This window comes from Tribolium madens, unplaced genomic scaffold (assembly GCF_015345945.1).
Source record: "Tribolium madens isolate multiple individuals breed KSU strain unplaced genomic scaffold, Tmad_KSU_1.1 Scaffold_91;HRSCAF=231;Tcas5.2_LG7, whole genome shotgun sequence".
Classification (NCBI taxonomy): Eukaryota; Metazoa; Arthropoda; class Insecta; order Coleoptera; family Tenebrionidae; genus Tribolium; species Tribolium madens.
This window is the reverse complement of record NW_025401063.1, coordinates 13897184-13916622: the sequence shown is the minus strand read 5'-3', so window position 1 is coordinate 13916622 and position 19439 is coordinate 13897184. Positions and strand designations below refer to the sequence as shown.

Genomic DNA, 19439 nt, shown 5'->3' with positions numbered 1-19439 from the left:
TTTAAATACGGTGGCCTCTTATCAGGTACACATTCTACTATTTAAAACAATAAAATTATGGGTTTTACATTATGCTATCGGAGTCTCTTCCTCAATTCCCCTTATTGCTTTACGGGTTTTCCCATTATAACAAAATAAAAGCAAAATAAAAATAAGTTTGGGTGAGATTGATACATCATAATAAAAAACCGAAAACTAAATATAACAATTAAAGACACTGTATGTATCTAATTATTGTAATATAAAGCCATCATTGGAATGAACTTTTCTTAATTTGTTTAGTGTTCCATGAACGAAGATTCCTCATTGGTTACACTAAACAAAAATAAGTGAGTTTTTAAACTAATACTTCTTAGCAAAAGGCGTACCACTGACAGCGGAAATAATCAAACTCTGTCTAAATTTTCAGTTTCTATATACCTATACAGTGTGACCCCGAATAGCTGAAACGACTCTTGTAAAAGATAAAAATTCTCGATTTCAGTTTTCATTTTTTGAGTTTGAGGTACTTAGTTAAAAACTAATTTATTCAAACATAATTTTAGTTTTGAAAAATCAAGAATGAGCCAAGTTATTTTTCTGTAAAGTGCATTTTATGTGACAAATACGATAAAAAGTTTTTAAGAAAAGTTTCAAAGATAGTTTTAATAATAGTAAATAACAGATACCTACGTTAAAAAGTAATTTAGTAGTAATAACCTAAGTGTGATTTTTTTTTATTCATAATAAAAAAACTGTTAACAATAAAAAAAATTGTTTTCTGAAATAAACATTAAAAAAATAAAATTAGATTTTGAAATTTGGTATAGGGGCCCAGATGTTGATTCTAACTAGCTTTTCATCAAAGTTTCCACATAAAAGGCACTTTACTGTAAAATAAGTTTTTTTAAAATTTCCAAAGCATACTTGATTTTTCAAAACCAAAATTATGTTAGAAATTAGTGTTTAACCTTACAGGGCTAATCTCAAAAAATGACAATTTAGATCACGAATTTTTTTCTTTTACAGGAGTCGTTTCACCTATCCGGGAACACACTGTATATGTACCTACTTACAGAAATAAAAATTAGCTATTTTTTTGCAAAACCTGTTTAGGTACAGATTTTTCCATTCATGTGTTATGGCGTTTATGTTTATGTTTATGTTAATATTAATAAATCACCAATTACAATACTTCAAAAACTCAGAACTCAGAAAGATTTCACAGGTTCTTGAAGTTTGAATTGATGAAACCACGAAATAAAGTCGCGGTCAATTCATAGTGGCCATTTAATTTGTTGCCAAGTTGGCAGCCCCTAGCCCGACACCTCTAGTGTGTGGGTTTTGTCTATGTTGGCAGCAGAAATAACTAAATTGTGTCAACAATTGTGACAGGCGCAGTAGATTTTTATAGGTGAAGTATTCTAACCCGACGTATTCAGAATTGTCATTTTTTATAGATATGTGCCTAAAAAAACAATTGGATGTTTAAAGTCGCAATTACACAACAACTCAATTTTTACACAATTGACCGCGGTTTATGTTTAAACCGAGGCCCAAACCGTGGTGGAAGAAATAACTCTAGGGATCGTGCCCTATACACCGGCAATGTTAGGTTCTTGGTCGAGCTGTACAAACGCCTTTTATAGCCTGAATTTTTCGCTTAAATGTGCAATCACTAATCAGTGCGCAAGACAAAAGTTGTGTTTCGAATCAACTGACACAAGGTATCAACAATACTCGTATGTGTCTCATTGTTTACGTTTCTTTTGATATTTGTTCTTATTTTTTTAAGATTTTTAATTTTTGTTTTAAACAATTTTTTTAATAATCTGATTAGTTTTAAGTATTATTGTTAATTGTAAGTATATATTAGGTAATGGATGTTAGTGGTCATGGATGAGAAAGCTAGAAAAGGATCGTGAAAAGTTTCACCAGAATTTCAGCTTCTATGCTCCCTCCACAGCCCAAATCAAACTTTTAGTTTAAAAGTTTGAGCTCTAGAGGTGGTACAAAATAAAAGAAATTATGGTTCACTCTATAATTAGTATTAATAACTAAAGAGTGAACCAAAAGTTACAGGTAAGTTCCTGGTAATTTCAGTAATCCTTATTTTTACCTTATTCTGGGTGTTACACTTTTTTGAAAAATTCTCGCTGTAGTTTTCGTTGTCGTAACAGACTGAACTCTCATTCAGCTATAGTATTGAGCTATAGCATTTTGTGCATAAGGTTCTCGTCGATGTTTCATATCTTACCGAAATAAAAATCGTAATTCATAAATTTGTTATTGTAGTAATCGAGGTTGCACTGAATACCCGTCGCTTCAGGCTCAGTAAAGTAACTTGTAAAGATAGATGGCCACGGCGGGCAGATTAGTTAACCAGGGTTATTAATGACCATGTTTAACCTCTACAACCCCACCTCACAACAATGGCCGATGTTTTAACACCACATTACAAGCGATTACGACCGGCTGCTACACTGTTTTAACTCGGCTTCTGATGGTGGTCAAAACTTTGATCAAATTTTAAACAAAGTAAATATGTATGTATACTGAAATGTCAAAAAAAATTAAACACATCAGACTGAAAGAAATCACGACCTATAGCCTACGGCAATGGCTATGTTATCCCAGGAATATTTATAAGGGAGAGAATTTTTATTACGGTTTAAGTTCAGTTTGATGGTGGAGTTAGTTAAAAGGGCTAATGTAATTAATATGAAGAGTTGTAAGCAAGGTCTGATGCCGGGGGCGGAGTCATGCATCAATCAAAATGCTGTTAGTGCTCATCAAGGCTTTAGGATCGTTTGTAGTTTAACCCTCATATAAGTTTGTTAATCGACAGTAATCAATCTACCCGAATAAAAACGTTTTATGCAAAAAAATTCTTTTAAATTTTATGAAGGCAGTTTTACAGAACGATTAGTAATTATAACAATTTTAAACCCTATATTTTTGGAACAGAAAATAATAATACAGTCGCTACTGTTTGACACGACAGTCAGACACAATAATTAAAATTATTAAAGCAATTTTTTATTCTGAAATTTGACATCGTTCTATTTTTCTTTGTTTTTTTCAAGGTTAAAATGCACTTTTTCGCCACGGTTCTGAGAAGAAATTTTTGAACTTATTATTTTTATTATTTCATAAGATCTACATGAGATTCACGCCTTCATTAGATAACAAAGCTCTTTAAATCATTGCAGAAAATGTTATATACATCATGATTATTATTCTGCCAATTCAGACATTAATTCCTCATAAATATTGCATTTTTTTACTAAAAATGTCAGACAGTTTGTTTAGTGTATGAGATGTGATTGTTGAAAAGGTTAAATTGCAACAGTGATAGGTATATGACATAATTATTATAAAGATGTAATGAAAAGCTAGAGGCAACAAGAATTATAATTCAATTGTAAAAAATGTAGCGCTACTGATAAAGTTATTTACGTAACGTGTTTGGAAAATACAGTTTCCCACATGAGCAATTTGTTTGCAGCACGACCGCAAGAAGTGCTAGATGAATTGCGAATGTGGGAAATTGTTTTCCAAATAAGTTAGGTACACTTACAATATTTTTTGAGACGAATAACTCAAAAAAATCAAAAATAAATAATGTATCATAATTTAGTTTTTATAGTTGCTGATGGGTTGCTAACAGTTAAATGGTCAGGTCAGGTCACTTGAAGCCTTTTTTGCCAAACCTTTTTTTATTCATCAGGTTACACTTTATTTTTAAACATTATTTCAAACTCGAAAAATTTTAATTGAGCTCCCGTCATCGCCATCACTGCTACCACTCGAAATTGAGAAATTAGTACAAGTAGGTATACCTAAAGCTAAGAGTGCTGGAAAAAAAACGGTTTATACTTTTTTTCAGTTTTGGGATAGTTATTAAAACATCATTAAAATCACTGAAAATAAACAGAAAGTGACTGCGTTTTTGCATAATTTTATGTTGGTATCAAATACTTGAATAATGATTCATAACACAATAGGAGAGTCAAAAATCGTGCTTATTTCTAGCAACGTGTGCTTAAAAAAGTCAGATTAATCGTTGGAAAGCATTTTATTTAATTTTTTACTTTAATGCAAGTTTTCTTCTGCTACTAAATACATTTGTTTTCCTCTTTTATACTTTGATTCGACTGCAGTACGGCAACAAAATTTTTAGATTAAATCCCCATAGCCCAACCGAGAATTACCAAGGTGATCGTTCAATTAAAAATATTATTTATGGATATACAGGTACTTTGCATCCGTATATTCCAAACTGAAAAAAACCCATTGTGTTGCTGTATCTTACCATGAAATTTACTGCCTTCTTGGATGATTCATTCCCATCACAATATATTAAAAAAAATAAAAACAGTTGCATCGTCCTGAAAAATCCCTCCGCATCGTGTGAAAACAGCCATCGCTCATTAATTCACAAACTGACAAATAAAATGTATTCAGAACCGGTCCAGTCAGACGTGAAAAAGCCGGAAAACATTGAAATTTTGCGTAACGAGCAAAGAATCACCGGCGAGAGGCGTCCAAGCATCATAATCGGCCTAATTATCGTCGTATTAATCCATATTGTGGTATTGTGATTGTAAACATCGCATTGAATAGGGTATTCACAATGGTCGAGGGTTCTTTTCAGTGACGCCAAACATGGGGTCACATCTCAGGTTGGCCCCTTTGTCGAAAGTCAAGTGGTTGTCGGGGTTATCCCAGATGTCATCGCTGAATAAGATTTGTATTAATTTTAAGGAACTAACACTCTTGACCTTGTTCAATCCGAGCTTTTATCTTTCAAACGCAAATTTTCAATAATAACAATAACGTACTCGTGAATTATTCATTTGTCGATAAAATTTATACATTTATTAGGCGATAGGAGCGTTTTCCAAGGATATGCTTTATTATTTTCTCGGTTATTACCATTTTATTTTATTTGTTAGCACGTTTAGTGGCGCAGTAGGCACTTTTAATTTTAATTGATAAGACGTGTTATCATTTTATTGGTTGTATGCGGGCGGAAAAGGTGGTTTTTTTACTATAAATTTATGTATGACGACGATAAAACACCTTGTGTAACTCGACTCCAATTAAAATGTACCTGCATTATTTTCATTTCGTTACGAATGGGAGGAATTTTATTGTATACTAGAGATAGGTACTAAACTGGTGATTACTTTAAAAATTACAATTTTGCAACAAGGATTATTAAAGTTTATGCACTACTTACATACGTTAACTCTAACGTATAGGTGCCAGTTATGTACTATCATAACATTTGAATGCATAACAAAATATAAAAAAAGACATTTATACATAGATATGTATAATCATATTTACTATAATGCCTTACAGGTCTTCTGATAAATAAATAATAAACAAAGGCAAATATAATATTATAAAATTTGCAAAACTAAATAATACACACAGATATATGCATTTAAATTTTGAATAAAACATTCTTAAAAGAACTGATTTCCCGTAAGAATAAAAAGTAGGAAATGAACAAGAAGATTATTATTTAAAAAATTATCATAATCAGAGGTTGTAACAGTGTTACAAAATTACATTTTTGTGCAACTGTTTTCAGTTACGCAAAATGCTCTGCTCTGCACAAAATACTTTGACTTCTTAATTAGTGTTCTGTTTGTGTTTTGTGTTGTTTTGCTTTAAAAAAAAATGACTGTTGAATCAATCAATAAGGTCACCAATCTTTGACAATTATTAACCAAAAAGTAAGAAAATAATACAAAAATAAAAATGGGTTGTTAACCTAAATGCGACTTTTGTGAGTTCATTGTCTGTGCTTAATTTTATTATTCTAGTTCAAATTAAAAACTTTGCCAAAAATTACAGCCAGTTGTGTTGGGTATTTTTACGACGGACACCTGGATTATGGGTAAGTACATTAAACTAAAAAAATATACTTATTAGCAGTCGCAAACTTAATATAACTGATTTAATTACAGTTATGACAATCAAGTCGTATATTTACTGATTATATAACATAATTACTCGTTCGTTAGTAACAACGGTTTGAGGTAATATACAGTGTGATCAAAAGTTTGTCTATTAAGTAAGCCTAAAAATGTAAAACGTGTGTCTGCACGTGGTGAACGAATTGTATGAATACCTAAACACCAACAACATCCCATTTTAGGATATTATGAGACGGTTCCTAGAATAATTCAATTTAATTTTTATTATTTTATAAAATAATTTTTTGACATCTAGTTGACATAAGAACAGCCATGCGACATACCTCCTCAAGTAGTATGCCTATTTGATAGAAAGATTTTTTGATCGCACTGTACATTAGAGTTGCTATATTAGACATATAGGTATGCGTTATTCATAAGAAGGGTAGAGCTTATTCCATATCTGGTGGCGAACTGACAGTGACAGAAAAGACACTTGGAGTGCGCCTACTTTGTTAAGATAAAAAATACATGGGCGTACTCTTTTTCTTTAAAAATTTTGAAGACAAGGATTGTTATAAATATCATTTTTGAAAATTCTTTTCATGCGTTAACAATTTAATAATTTGTTCATCATTCTTCATCTTATGTACGAGTACCTACTTATTATAATTTTTTAAAGAATAACAGTGGTTTTGAAATATTATTTCATACGACGCTTATGAACAATATTTTTTTTAATAGTAAACATATGTTTAGTGTCAGAATTCAGTCATTTTTGACAACGTCAGTTCGCCACCAGATTTGGAACAAGCAATATTTCTGAATTCTTTTTGCCGCAACCAACGACAAGATAACTTGATCTAAATTATACATTTTTTGAGTAATGACGTCATCCACTTTTTTAAATGGAAACTCCAATTTTTTTAGCCAATTAGATAGATCTTTCAATTGTCGAAATGACAACACCAAAATATTAAATATTACATAAAGTTTTCGAAAAAAAAAAACATCCAAAAGGTGAAATAATATCAATAAAAAACGAAGCATACACCGCTCACTATATACAGGTTGTTTCACATAACTTTACGAGGCTTGCGCCTAATGTACGCACCCAAATATACAAAATTCACAAAACACTAAATACAAAAAAATACACATTTAATTATTTAATTTTTGGGAACCCATGACAGTAGCTGTCAAACTGTTTCATTAATAGTCATAAACTGCAGTTTTTCAGAAACAATTATCATTTGTTCTATCAAGAGACGGCATAAATATGATTCTAGTTTATCTATCTTAATCACTAACTAACTAAAAATGTTGTAATTTTTGAAAGGGTGAACAAACTAGAGAAGATTATCCAATTTTTCAAAATTTGTAATCGACTGCATCTTACAGACGCAGGCCGCGCAAAATTATGTGAAACACCCTGTATCTACTAAATTAAATATGTTATTTCTTTTATATTATAAATCAAAGTAAGCTGCTTAGATTTGTCAGAATACCAGACTGTGAGATAACCTGCATTTTATCAAAATTCAACAAAGAAATTAATAATTAACACAATTAATAACAATTAATGTAAAACATGTTCGAAGTGTCTACCATCGGCTTGTAAACATGTGCCCAGTTGGTTGGTAAAGGATGACGAAACACCTCGTAACGTTTGAGGGGTGATTTGCTCCACATTCTGGTCGAATCCTGTTCTGCAAATTTTCTAGGTATATTTAAAACTACGATTCACCCTATCTTTTATGGTTCCCCACACAAAGAAATTCATAGGTGTCAATCCTGACCTTCAAAAAGAGGCCAAATATGATTAGATCTTCTACCGATCTAGAGATTTCAAAAATTTTGATCTAAAAACTGACGAACTATTCCGTGAAAACGCACAGGAGCACCATCCTGTTAAAACCACAGATGTCTTCCTCGTATCTAAACCCACGTTCTATAGTATCACAGGAAGTTCATATTGAACAAATTCTAAGTACATTTTCCTATTTAGGTTTCTATCCATAAAGTGTGAGCCGATAATGTGATCACCGATTATTCCGCACCAAACATTTACACAGAAAACACATTCTGAAAATTCTCTCATAACTTCAAAACAGTTTTCTGTGGGGCGCGAGTTCTGGCGCACCCTGTATACTATATAGGGTTGCGGCAAAAAAGCAGAAGTATTCCTCTTGTGAATGAATAGAGAGTACGTTGCAATAACGTATGTCGTCGTATGTATCTTCCACTAATGAGATTTAATTTTTAATCATCTGTCACTTTCACAAGTAGATAAAGGTTAATCAAAGACATGCAAAATATTTGTCAAAGAACTCTTGTTTTTTTTATGAACACACGTTATTTGCAATTGCACTAAAATTAAAAAAAAAATTGTTTTGAAATAAATGAAAGCCACCCACTCCGTGAAAGTCGCTATTTGTAAGTAAAACGATCCATCGATTGGTTCCACGTTTCCGATCACGTGTGGAATTCTAAAGTAATAACTCATTCCATTAATATTGAACACCTACGTTTATAATAAATCGATTAAAACAAAACGAAATTAATCGGAATACCATCATCATAGAACTATAACACACCTCAAAAACAATTAATTCCCTTTTTTCCAGCGATTGTGCAGCCCACACCAAATCATCTATCATGAGTATCGTTGACATGTTCTAAATTAAAAACACTAACCTGTAGTCGAGCCCCTGGTTGGCGATGGTCTCAACGTGCGGCAAACACGAGAAAAGAACGATTGCGACTCTTCGCGATAATGAACTCGTCAAGCCTCGAGGGTAATCTTTTGATTACATTTCTTATTTTATAAAATGTATTAAACTACACTCTGGTTTAAGTAATTAACGAGGAACGCTGTGGGGTGTCACTTTTCACGGTTCGGGGATGAAATTTACTGCTCTATCGAAAATTGTAAGCTTTTCTCACTTCTCATTTATAAACGGAACCTTTATTCCATTCGCTGTGGCGAATTTTATCCAACTAGAAGATCTACTATCTCGAAAATTTAACTTCAAATAACTGATAAAATTCATTATTTTGAATTTTCTTGAAAAAGTATTTGTAGACATCCTTTTTGATTTAATTTGCAAAGTTTCTTTCTACAGGTTAATTCAAAAGGTATGATCACTGAAATTACTATTTTTACTCTATTATCTCATAGATAATTTAATTTAGGAACAGAATTACATATCTGTACCTCAGAGCCAAATAGAAATAACTCCAGTTTTTAAATTTGATTTTATGTACATAATTAAACAAACAGTAAATTACCTGAAGGTAAAGCCTTTTCATTTCCATTTGATAAATTTTTGAGGAAGTCTAAACAGAATATTATGAATATAACAGACATTTAAACAAAATTAAAAGTGCTCTAAAGAAAAATTTGCGTTTTGGTGGTTAATCCGGTTTGGGCTGAGGTACAGATATTTAAAAATAAAAATTCCTAAAATGCTATAAAATAATAATAATAATAAATAAGAATAACCAAGTAAAATAACGTATACACTATAACTGTTTCACTTAGACCTAGTTTTATAAAAAAAATCCTGATTTAAATACCTAGCAAACGATTGTTGCAAAATTTGTTGTTATGGGTTTATAAACTGCATTTTCTGAGATCAAAATGGACCTCAAAATAGAGTTTTTACTTATTGAAAAAGAAAAAAGAAAAATTACAGATTTGAATTTATTATTATGTACTATTTATAATTTCCTTGGTTATATCTGTACACCCTGTGGTGTTTCACACAACTTTACGAGGCTTGGGTATAATGTACGCGTCCAAATATACAAAAGTTACAAAACACTGGTTACAAAAAATACACTTCTAACTGTTTAATTTTTGGAAACCCATGAGAGTGGTTGTCAAACTAATCACTGTTATCCGTATCCCTCTATCACTGTTTCATTAATAGTCATCATAAACTAGAGTTTTTCAGAAACAATTATACAATTATCATTTGTTCTATCAAAAGACGGCACGATTATGATTCTAGTTTAACTATCTTAAACACTAACTAACTAAAAACGTTGTAATTTTTTAAAGGGTGAACAAACTGAAGAAGATTATTCAATTTTTCAACATTTGTAATCGAGTTCGTATCGAAATATGTATTATTAATCTAATTTCGTAATAACATAATAGTAATATAGGTAATTTAGAAAGAAAAATCTTGAAGCAATATTTTCAAGAACAAAACATATTTCAATTATTCAAAATCTAAACTAAGCACTCCCAAGAAAATATAATAGACAAAGTAAAAAAAAATCGGGCCTTATTGGAATTTTCAAACTTTTTTAATATATTAACTTAATAACTTATTACTCTTAAACCACTTTTATTATAGACTAACTTCAAACATTTTGGAAAACATAAAATTGTGTTTTAGTCTAAGAACCTTTAAAAACACAAAAAATACGAGGGTTGCCTTTTATATTTCGAGAATAAAGAACAAAGAGAAAAAATTAGCCATCGTAAGATGGCTTTATTACTTTTCAAAATATTCTCCCTGAAGACCAATACACTTTTGCATGGGCTTAAACCAATCGACACGGCCGTTTGATTTTGGACAATCTTCACGAAATTCTTCAAAGAGCAAACCACGACCACAATTGAATTTAATATACTACCAATATAAAAAATCAAAATAATTCACATTGAAAGTTGTAAAAAATTGTCGCACAATGTTCACCACTTGAAAACTCCATTGTTTGAGGCAACCCTTGTATAGGAATGTAACGCAAATTGCAACATGAGAAACAACAAAAGAAATGATTCAGTAAATGTTTGAAAATATAAATTTATAAAGTAATTACTAATTAATGTCAACAATTGTACGTATGGAACGTGCATTTTTATGTAACAACGAATGCAATAAAAATATAAATAAGTAGTGACTACATTTTCATTGTATCATGTGCTTAAAAACTTGATAAATTTATTAAAGGGTGTGTAAAGCAAGAGACATAAACAAGCAAACAAATAACGAATTGGCAATAAAACAAATTAATTTAAAAAATTTAATATCCATCATAGATAAATGCTCGTAAAACATGGTTTAATAACAATACAATGTTGTGAAAAACAATGGGCTATTATCAAATGAAGTTTTGTTACAACCTTGTGGTTCTCCGGATATAGAAATTGAACGTCATAACAAAATAATTACAGCTTTATGGCAAATCTATTGATTAATAAACGGTTGACAGGTGCGAAATTATCCGCTTCCGTCTAAAACGTTCTCTCCCTTGTATTAATGAAAGATGAAACCAATTTAAAACAATAAAACGAGTTTCGTATTAAGAAGGCCCAGACATAGAAAGCTTATAAGGCCCGATATCCGACAATAAAAATCGCATTAAAAATGAATATTAATATGAAATATGTTTCTGGGGAACATAAAATTTTTAATGCCCGCGTGGATTTTATATCAGTCCATTGTGTTAATAAATTCCAGGCGGTCTATTCGAACAAAGGTGCCGTTCACCTTCTTAATTCTATGGCAATTAAATTTTTCTATTAAAATAAATATAGCCATTTCCATTTCCATACATAATGCGACGATAAACTAAATTGAAGATTGAATAACTTCCCCAATAAACTCCTCTTCTCCGCTAAACAAACAACCGTTGGTAGTATTGTTGCAAGACTTTGCCATTCTTCGGCGTTAATTAAAACCCGCTCGTATTTCATTCGCCACACTTCTAGAACGTCATATAATTCATTTTGTAAAATCACCACCTTCAGGTCTAATACTCGGATTGTACCTCATCAGATCGAAATAGTCATTATTTGTTTGAGGCCGCTAATAGTGCCAGACGTTAATTAATTGACGAAAAGATCATTGACCATGTAAACATTTCCAAGATAGAGATAATTAAGATGTTCAAGCAATTACAAATTTATGATAATTAAAATTTTAGGTTTGATGAAGCTTGCGATAACTTCTCTAATGATTCATCAACTGTCGAATACGCAAATTTATCATTTTCAAAAGTAATAAACTTTACCGAGTTTAGAAATTTATTGGGTTCTGAGAAGATAAGGAAACAAACGCACCTGGGAAGGCTAAATTAAACAGTTTTCCTATCATGTTTAAAATATAATAAAAATCGAATTATTGTGGGAGATAGGGGGACAATTAACGATGCAATTAACTTTCTAGTCAAGGAATTTTACATTTGGGGCTATTTTGTATTTATAACCGTTCATATTTTGTATGATACCAAATCATAAAAACTACTTACAAAAATATTTCATTTATTATCCATTTAACAAAATGATTCACAGTTTAAACAAAATGAAACTTTTTAAAACCGCATATCCATCACTAATATATCGCTAATGCATTTGACTTTCCTTGAAATAAAATTAATAATAAGATATTTAAATCCTCTAGTAGGTAGTTTATAATCTTTCATACCAACTGTACTAATTGCAATAAACAAAATATCTTTATGGTAGTGTATATCTTTCCTTTATCTTATTTTTCATCTCTTAACTAAGAATCGTTGAAACAATATCTAATTATTACGAATGAAAAGCAAACATTTAGATTTGGAACATAGAAAAAACAAAACCAATCAAATCACGGTTTCGCAATGTCTCCACCTTTTGAGAAAATCCAAATTAAATTTTTAATTTCACAATGATAACATTTATAACTAATTGGTTCAAAAAATAAATGATGTAGGTACCTATTTACAATGATTCAAAAATGATGCCTTTAATGTTTTTTTTAACTCGTACCTACTACATGCAAAATACATTATTTTTGTCAAATTTGTAATTAATTGTTATTAAACCCTCTTATTTCTATAGTCACCAATAAATTATTCAATGAGTAATTCAATTTTAATTATAAAATTGACTAATTTTCAAAAATTGGCAAAATTATTTATACATCCAAGGTGAACAAAAAAATGTAACAGTTTATTTAATCATTTGCCTTCAGAAAATAATAATTAATACATATTTTACATACGATTTTACCTTATTTTTCAAAATAGCAACTTAAATAAAAAAAATTGATAAAAATTTAATTAAATGTAGATAGTTGTAATCTTTAGATCATTGTCTTTGTAAACAAGGCTCTATAGTGGATTGCCATTTAAAAAATTTGCAGAATTCGAAAACAAAACAAAATAACAAAAAAATTTCTTCTTTAAAAAACGTCACATTTTTATAGAACTTTCTCATTCATCAATTAGTTTTTTCACAAAATAAATAATAATAATAATATTAATAATAATATATTTCAGGCAACTACACATAGTAAAAAAGCCGTGTGTAGAGACCACGTCAACAGATACATTAAAATGACAATTGAAGTAGTACTTACAATCTACAAAGAAGTTTAAAGAAAAAACGTTTGGTCCCATACTTTCTGGTCACCCGGTATAAGTAGGTAATTAAAATTACTTCAAGTTTAAATAGTTTATTAACTTAGCTCCTTACACTCAACATTTATGTTTGTGTCATATGAAGTGGAAAGAAGGTCGAAATTGGAAAGAGCTAAAATAATTATAGGGTGTTGCAGCAGATTTGTGTGTCATCGAATCAAGGGTAGGTCTTATAACTCATATATCACCTTAAGACATGCACGTGCGTCAATGTTATTTCAGGTGATTCAAAATCACGTAACCAAACAGAAGTAAAATCTTGTTTAGTAATACAAATCATCAAAGTAGCCGGTTATCTAATGGATAAGTTAATTAAATTATTAGTGGTGTTTTAATATCGCAAGTGGTACGCCATCACAAATCCGTCAGATTGGGAAACTGTTAATGAAACAATAATAAAAATAAAGTGTTAAATTCATCACTTAATAAACCACCATAAAACAAATCCCACACACATCGACTTATTAAATAAAAGAATAAACAAAGAAATGTACAAATCACTAGAGAAGAAACCATATAAAAAGTCAACGGAGTCCTTCAGGTATCGGATATAAAAATACAACACCTACCATTATAGTTAATAAAATAAAAAAAGAATAAAACGCTTTGTATTGAAACTATTTGCGTAATTAATTATCGTGTGAGCGTTAACGAGAGCCTAGTTTTAAATAGTAAAACCCTAAGTGAACCCAACAAGTGTTAATGAGTGGCATTAAATTAAACATGCACTGACCTCCGCGAGATCCGACTTGGCCATGGCTGCACTAAAACATAACCAAACTTCGAGAGCTTCGTCTCGAATCAACCCAGAAACAATACTAACTTATGACGAATTGCCGATAACGGCAAAAGAAATACCAAATTGGTGGGTGGTGCATTCTCGGTAACTCCAGGTATAAGGAGTTTAGCCCCCGGACTTACGGACGAATTTGTGGGGAGTAGGCTGGGTAAACAACTTCCCTTCCAAGCTTACGCGGATTATACCAGATTTGAAGCGCGACTCTAAAATTTCAGCTATTCGAATTTTTTCAGGCGGTGGTAAATAGGAGCAGCGTTTATTTAGCATAATCGACGTACTCAAGGGGGGTGAGAGATGTTTAAACAGCTATTACGACGTTCATTAAAGAAGGGAATCAAAGCAGGCCGGTGTGTAATTATAAAGTATTTACAGACGTAGCTGGCGCGGAGGAGTGGGACCCTGTAATTCATCACATAGACAGCTCATTTGCTATTCGTATTATCATATTTGAACACGGGTTGAGTGGCCGTTTAGTGAGGTGTAGGCTGATATAATCTAATATCGCGATAACTGAGGAAATTACAAGATAAATGGGGGGCGAGATTGTTTACACTCCGCGAGATTGGATAGTTGCTCCACCAACAGCAGGTGAATACCAGAGATACGACACAAATTTCATATCACAATTTTCTCTTTGGTTTTTCGAAAAGCATCCACCTTTTTACCACCCCATAATTTCGTCACACAATAAGAGATTTATTTCTAAGTCTTAAGTCCTGAAGTAATTTGAGTAATCATAAATAACGTTAGAAATGTGAATGTTCTGATTTAAATAATGACTCAGTGTTTATTTACTTATTCCTTTGCTTGTTTGTGAGTTTTCCCTCAAAATATTGATGAATTTACAACTTACGTATTATCACATAGGTATAACATTTATTATTGCAAAAAAAATACTAACTGAAAATTTTCTCAACTTCTCTATTTATAATAAAATTTATAAAAAACCTTCATGCGAAAAGTGTTAAATATGTATATTTTATTTTTTAATTTCTTAATAATAATTTCGGTGTTAGAATAAGTCTATTCCAGCACCCAAATGACGTCATTTGAGTGCTGGAATAAGTCGTTGGCGTTAATTTAATTTTAGTGACGGACTTTCTTTACAATTCATTTTCAAATGTTAAAATAAGAATTATTTTTATTTTTTACAGCCGCCTAAAATTATTCCACACATAAATGTCGCCAACCGTCGCAAAATTCCCAAGAAAAAAAATTTTAATTTTCGTTTTTTAATTTATAAAATGATATAAAGCGGCGAAATAGAAAAAATAGTATAAAGCACTTGTTGCAGAAGGTTCTACAAGCACTCATTTGTTCCTCAACTCGCCGCTACGCGGCTCGTTTCGGAATTTCAAATTTATGCTTGAATACATACCTTCTGCAACTTGTACTATAACATACTATTTTTATTATACTTGCATTATAATCCTAAATTAAAACACGCTGCAGCGTGCGTAATTTGGCCTTTATAGCACGCTGAAATTTTGAAGTAGTCTAGGTAACAATTACAACGTGAAAAAATGTGCTTAACAACGTAAACAAGTAACCGTCTCTACGAGAACGATTCACAAACAAACTTTGATAATTTTATTGTGTAAATTCACATTTTTTCAATGCTCATAAAAGATCGTAAATGGGCAGGTATAATAAAAAAATAGCGTATAACACTCGTTTATAAGCGCCTTTAAAACACTTACGATGTTAAAAGCACTCCGCTGACACGTCGTGCTCTTAAACCCGTCGTGCGTGTTTTAAAGGCTTGCTTATAAACTAGTATTATAATATACTATTTAATAAGAAAATCTCATAGAATTAGAATTGGAAACATTGTTACACCTAATGTCAATTTGCTTATTAGTTATTACTTATTAGTTCCTAATGTGGTAGCAAAGCCCCCAATTTCAAATAAAAAACTAAATAATTTTGCAAAAAATAAAAAAGAAACACTACTAAAACCCATTACATTCGATTCGATTATACGTAACTTTTCTACGAGTTTTGATAACTATTCTTTTTAAATAATTCTGAAGCAACGTGTATGTTACACTGGAGGACTTTTGTCGAACTGACAGTTACACATTTTGCCTAGTTATCTGCTTGCTCGCATCTTCAGGTCCATTCAGCTGCACGTGCTGAACACAAAAGATGACATCACCGCTTAACACGTGTAGGGCTAGAAAAGGTTGGATATAATCCGATCAAAGACCGAAAAAGTAACCGTAACCATTAAATTGTGTTGATGTTACACTTAAAAAAAATAAATGTTACTTCTGAGACAAGAATTGTTTATAATTGCCTACTAGAATAAATGATTTTGAAAATTCTACAAGGAAGTCAAGCATGGAAATTGGTAAATTATGAAAGATGCATTGTTGAAGATATATCATTTCTCTAATCCTTATTCGAAGAACTACCTAGGTATTAAAACTTTCCTAGAAGGTTAAATATAGACAGGGATTATAATTGCAGGTAAATTTCTTTTTCTGTCAAAACTACAAATAAATGATCACGTTTTAGATAGCTTGGGTTATTGTCCGGTCTTTCCTAAAAATACTAACTTCCTGAGGATTAATATCATTTTCTTAGGTTATTATTAATTTTGTCTGTTTGGAAGAAAGTTTTGGATGGTTAATACCTCAAATGAAAATGTCCTCACCTTCCTTCCTTCGGTCGCCTCTGGTATTACATTACATTTTCGTGATTAAAATATTCCCTTGATACATAAATAACTATTATACACACGAGAATACATAACATAAAAAATATCTTTTGTTATTTCATGACAAGATACAAAATAAAAGAAATAGTTTGTCTGTTTAAATAAACAAAATGCAGAAAGTAAAAAAAAACTGTAACTGCGTTTATTTAAAATAATAATAGTAGTGTTTTCCTATTATAAGGCAGACGGCCACCTTTAACCTCTTCGATTCAAAGTAGATCGTAATTTGAAACGTTAAAATGACCTAACTGCCTTAAAAAATTATTATAGTTGTCTGGCATAATTAATTTCGTTTTGATAAATGAGCTCTATCGTTCCAAGTTCTTTCTCAATCCCGATAAAAAAACCCGAGAGCAATATTTTGGTGGGACGTGCTGTAAATATTTACCTCGTTATCAATCACCAAGTGAACAACACGTAATTAAATTCATTCCTCGTTAGTCCTTCTCGAAGAGGAAATTGCCAAATCGTTTGGGGTAAATTAATGAATTAACAAAATAATCAAGAGAGCTGACTAATTCCGGCCGCTGCTCTTAATCAAGACGGCTAGCAAATGTGTAGCACAGCTGTCTAGATCTCATAATCCCGAATACATCGACAGGGGTTAGAGGTTAAATTTAGAGCTATACGTCCATAAATTTGACGCGAGCTGCAAAATTTCCCAAATTTTCCCTTGGAAGATTATTTAAATATCGTCTAGTCGTCGTTAAAGGGTTGTTATGCCAAGCAAAAGAAAACAACGTAAACGTTCGCAATTTGCAATAAATCAACATTTTCGGAGTTGCAAGGCAATTCCGCGTTAGATTTCGGCAGTTTAGTGCCGTGAGAAGCAACATGTTTGCCGATTGTAAAATCCAGAGGAACTGCGCTAGAAATGAGCCCTCGCTAAATCCATTTGGAGATAAATGATTGAATCTTGAGCCTGAAGACCGACGAACAAATCTATCGGCGATAAGAAGTATTGGACTCCTTTACGGACGTTATTTTCACTGCTTTCGGACTAAATCGCCCAGACCACTTCATTATGTCGTTGATTGAGTCATTTACTTTCCCCTATATGAGATTAATACGTGTTGTGGCTGGGGTAGGTGAGCGCCAGATACATTTACAAAAGGGGATTTATTTGATATATTGATGAATTATTCCGCTCGCACATGCTGCAACTCATTACAACCCGGACCTGGCCACATGATGACCGTGAAATTTTTGATCATTTACTATACGAAAATGTTCTTATTTATTATTTCTCGAATTAGTGTCATCACGAAAACCTCTAGATATAAAAACTAGAAATTTAGTATTTTTCCAAATATAAGAACATCTGTGTCATTTTAAATTATAACTAATATACGCCCTAATACCTAACTAAAAATAAAGTCTCAATGTTTCCAGTTTCTGGTAAAAATTGGAGTTGAGGGTTCAGAACGTAAATTCCTCAAAAATCCATTCTTAATTTCATCACAAATAATGTTTCTCAAAATAAATGAAAACACTAGCATACTTATTTAAGACGATAAAGAAATTGTTTATCTACGAGTGAAAAGGGTAAATTTACGAGTGACGAGTGGACTTTTTTCACGAGTAGATAAACAATCTTTATCGTCGTGTATAATATTTCGTTTCATTTTGTACTCACCTACCAGAATTTCTTAAATATAAACAGCAGATTAAAATTATTTTATTTCACAATTCGACTACTTTAACTACTGAAATTAGTTGATAAAAGCACTTTTTAACATTGAGTACAAAATATATTTTTTTATTGTACAGGGTGTTTAAAAGTTTTTCAATACGTTATAGAAAATTTTTCACAAAACCCCAAAAAATGTTTAAAAAACTTCTTCCTCCGCCATACTTAGAAGTATGAAGAAAAAAAGTTGAAAGTTATTAGTTTTTTAATTCTTAAAAAACTTCAAAATTAAATTTAACAATTTTAACAATTTTTTATATCAAAGCCAAAAAATTGGGCTAGCAACGTAGTTGAAAATAATATGTTAATAGGTGGTTTAAAAGCAATTTTTGTTTTTTTTATTCGAAACTAAATATGTAGATAAGTGTTGGAATTAGGTAAGTCAGCATCAATATTATTTATTTTATTTTTATACCTAGTGATTTTAATACTTTAAAAAACCTGATTTACTGATGAAAAACTCAAGTTTTCTAACAGCCGACTCTAAAAGAGGACTTACAACACACTATTTCTTCTACTTTATAACAGTAAAGAGAATTTTTTAAATAATATTCAATGACAAAACGTCGAACTTTCAATGTAGCACTAGTGCAATCAAGTCATATTGCAATTCTCTACATTCAGCTTCACAAAAAACTCAGTTTTCGTATTTTATTACAATAAACAGACCTAAAAAAAGTATAAAAATTTCCAGTCATTACTCACAAACTAATATGCATCGTTTCTAATAGAATCTCTTTGATAGACTCATTTACTGCAAAAAACGCATAAAACCAAAATTCCCAATACGAATTCCATCAAATCAATCGCTGGCACGGAACATCCGGTCGCTTCTTAGCATATGTCTGCCAGTTGTGCCTCTGAACCATAATAAATTCACCAAAATAAAACCGA

The 19439-nt window shown here is 31.2% G+C and overlaps 1 protein-coding gene across 3 annotated transcripts in view; it reads right to left on the bottom strand.

The window, feature by feature from the left end:
• Positions 1 to 19439, bottom strand: part of LOC123012204 (protein dead ringer) — a 71394-nt gene that overhangs the window by 23478 nt on the left and 28477 nt on the right. The window lies entirely within an intron of this gene.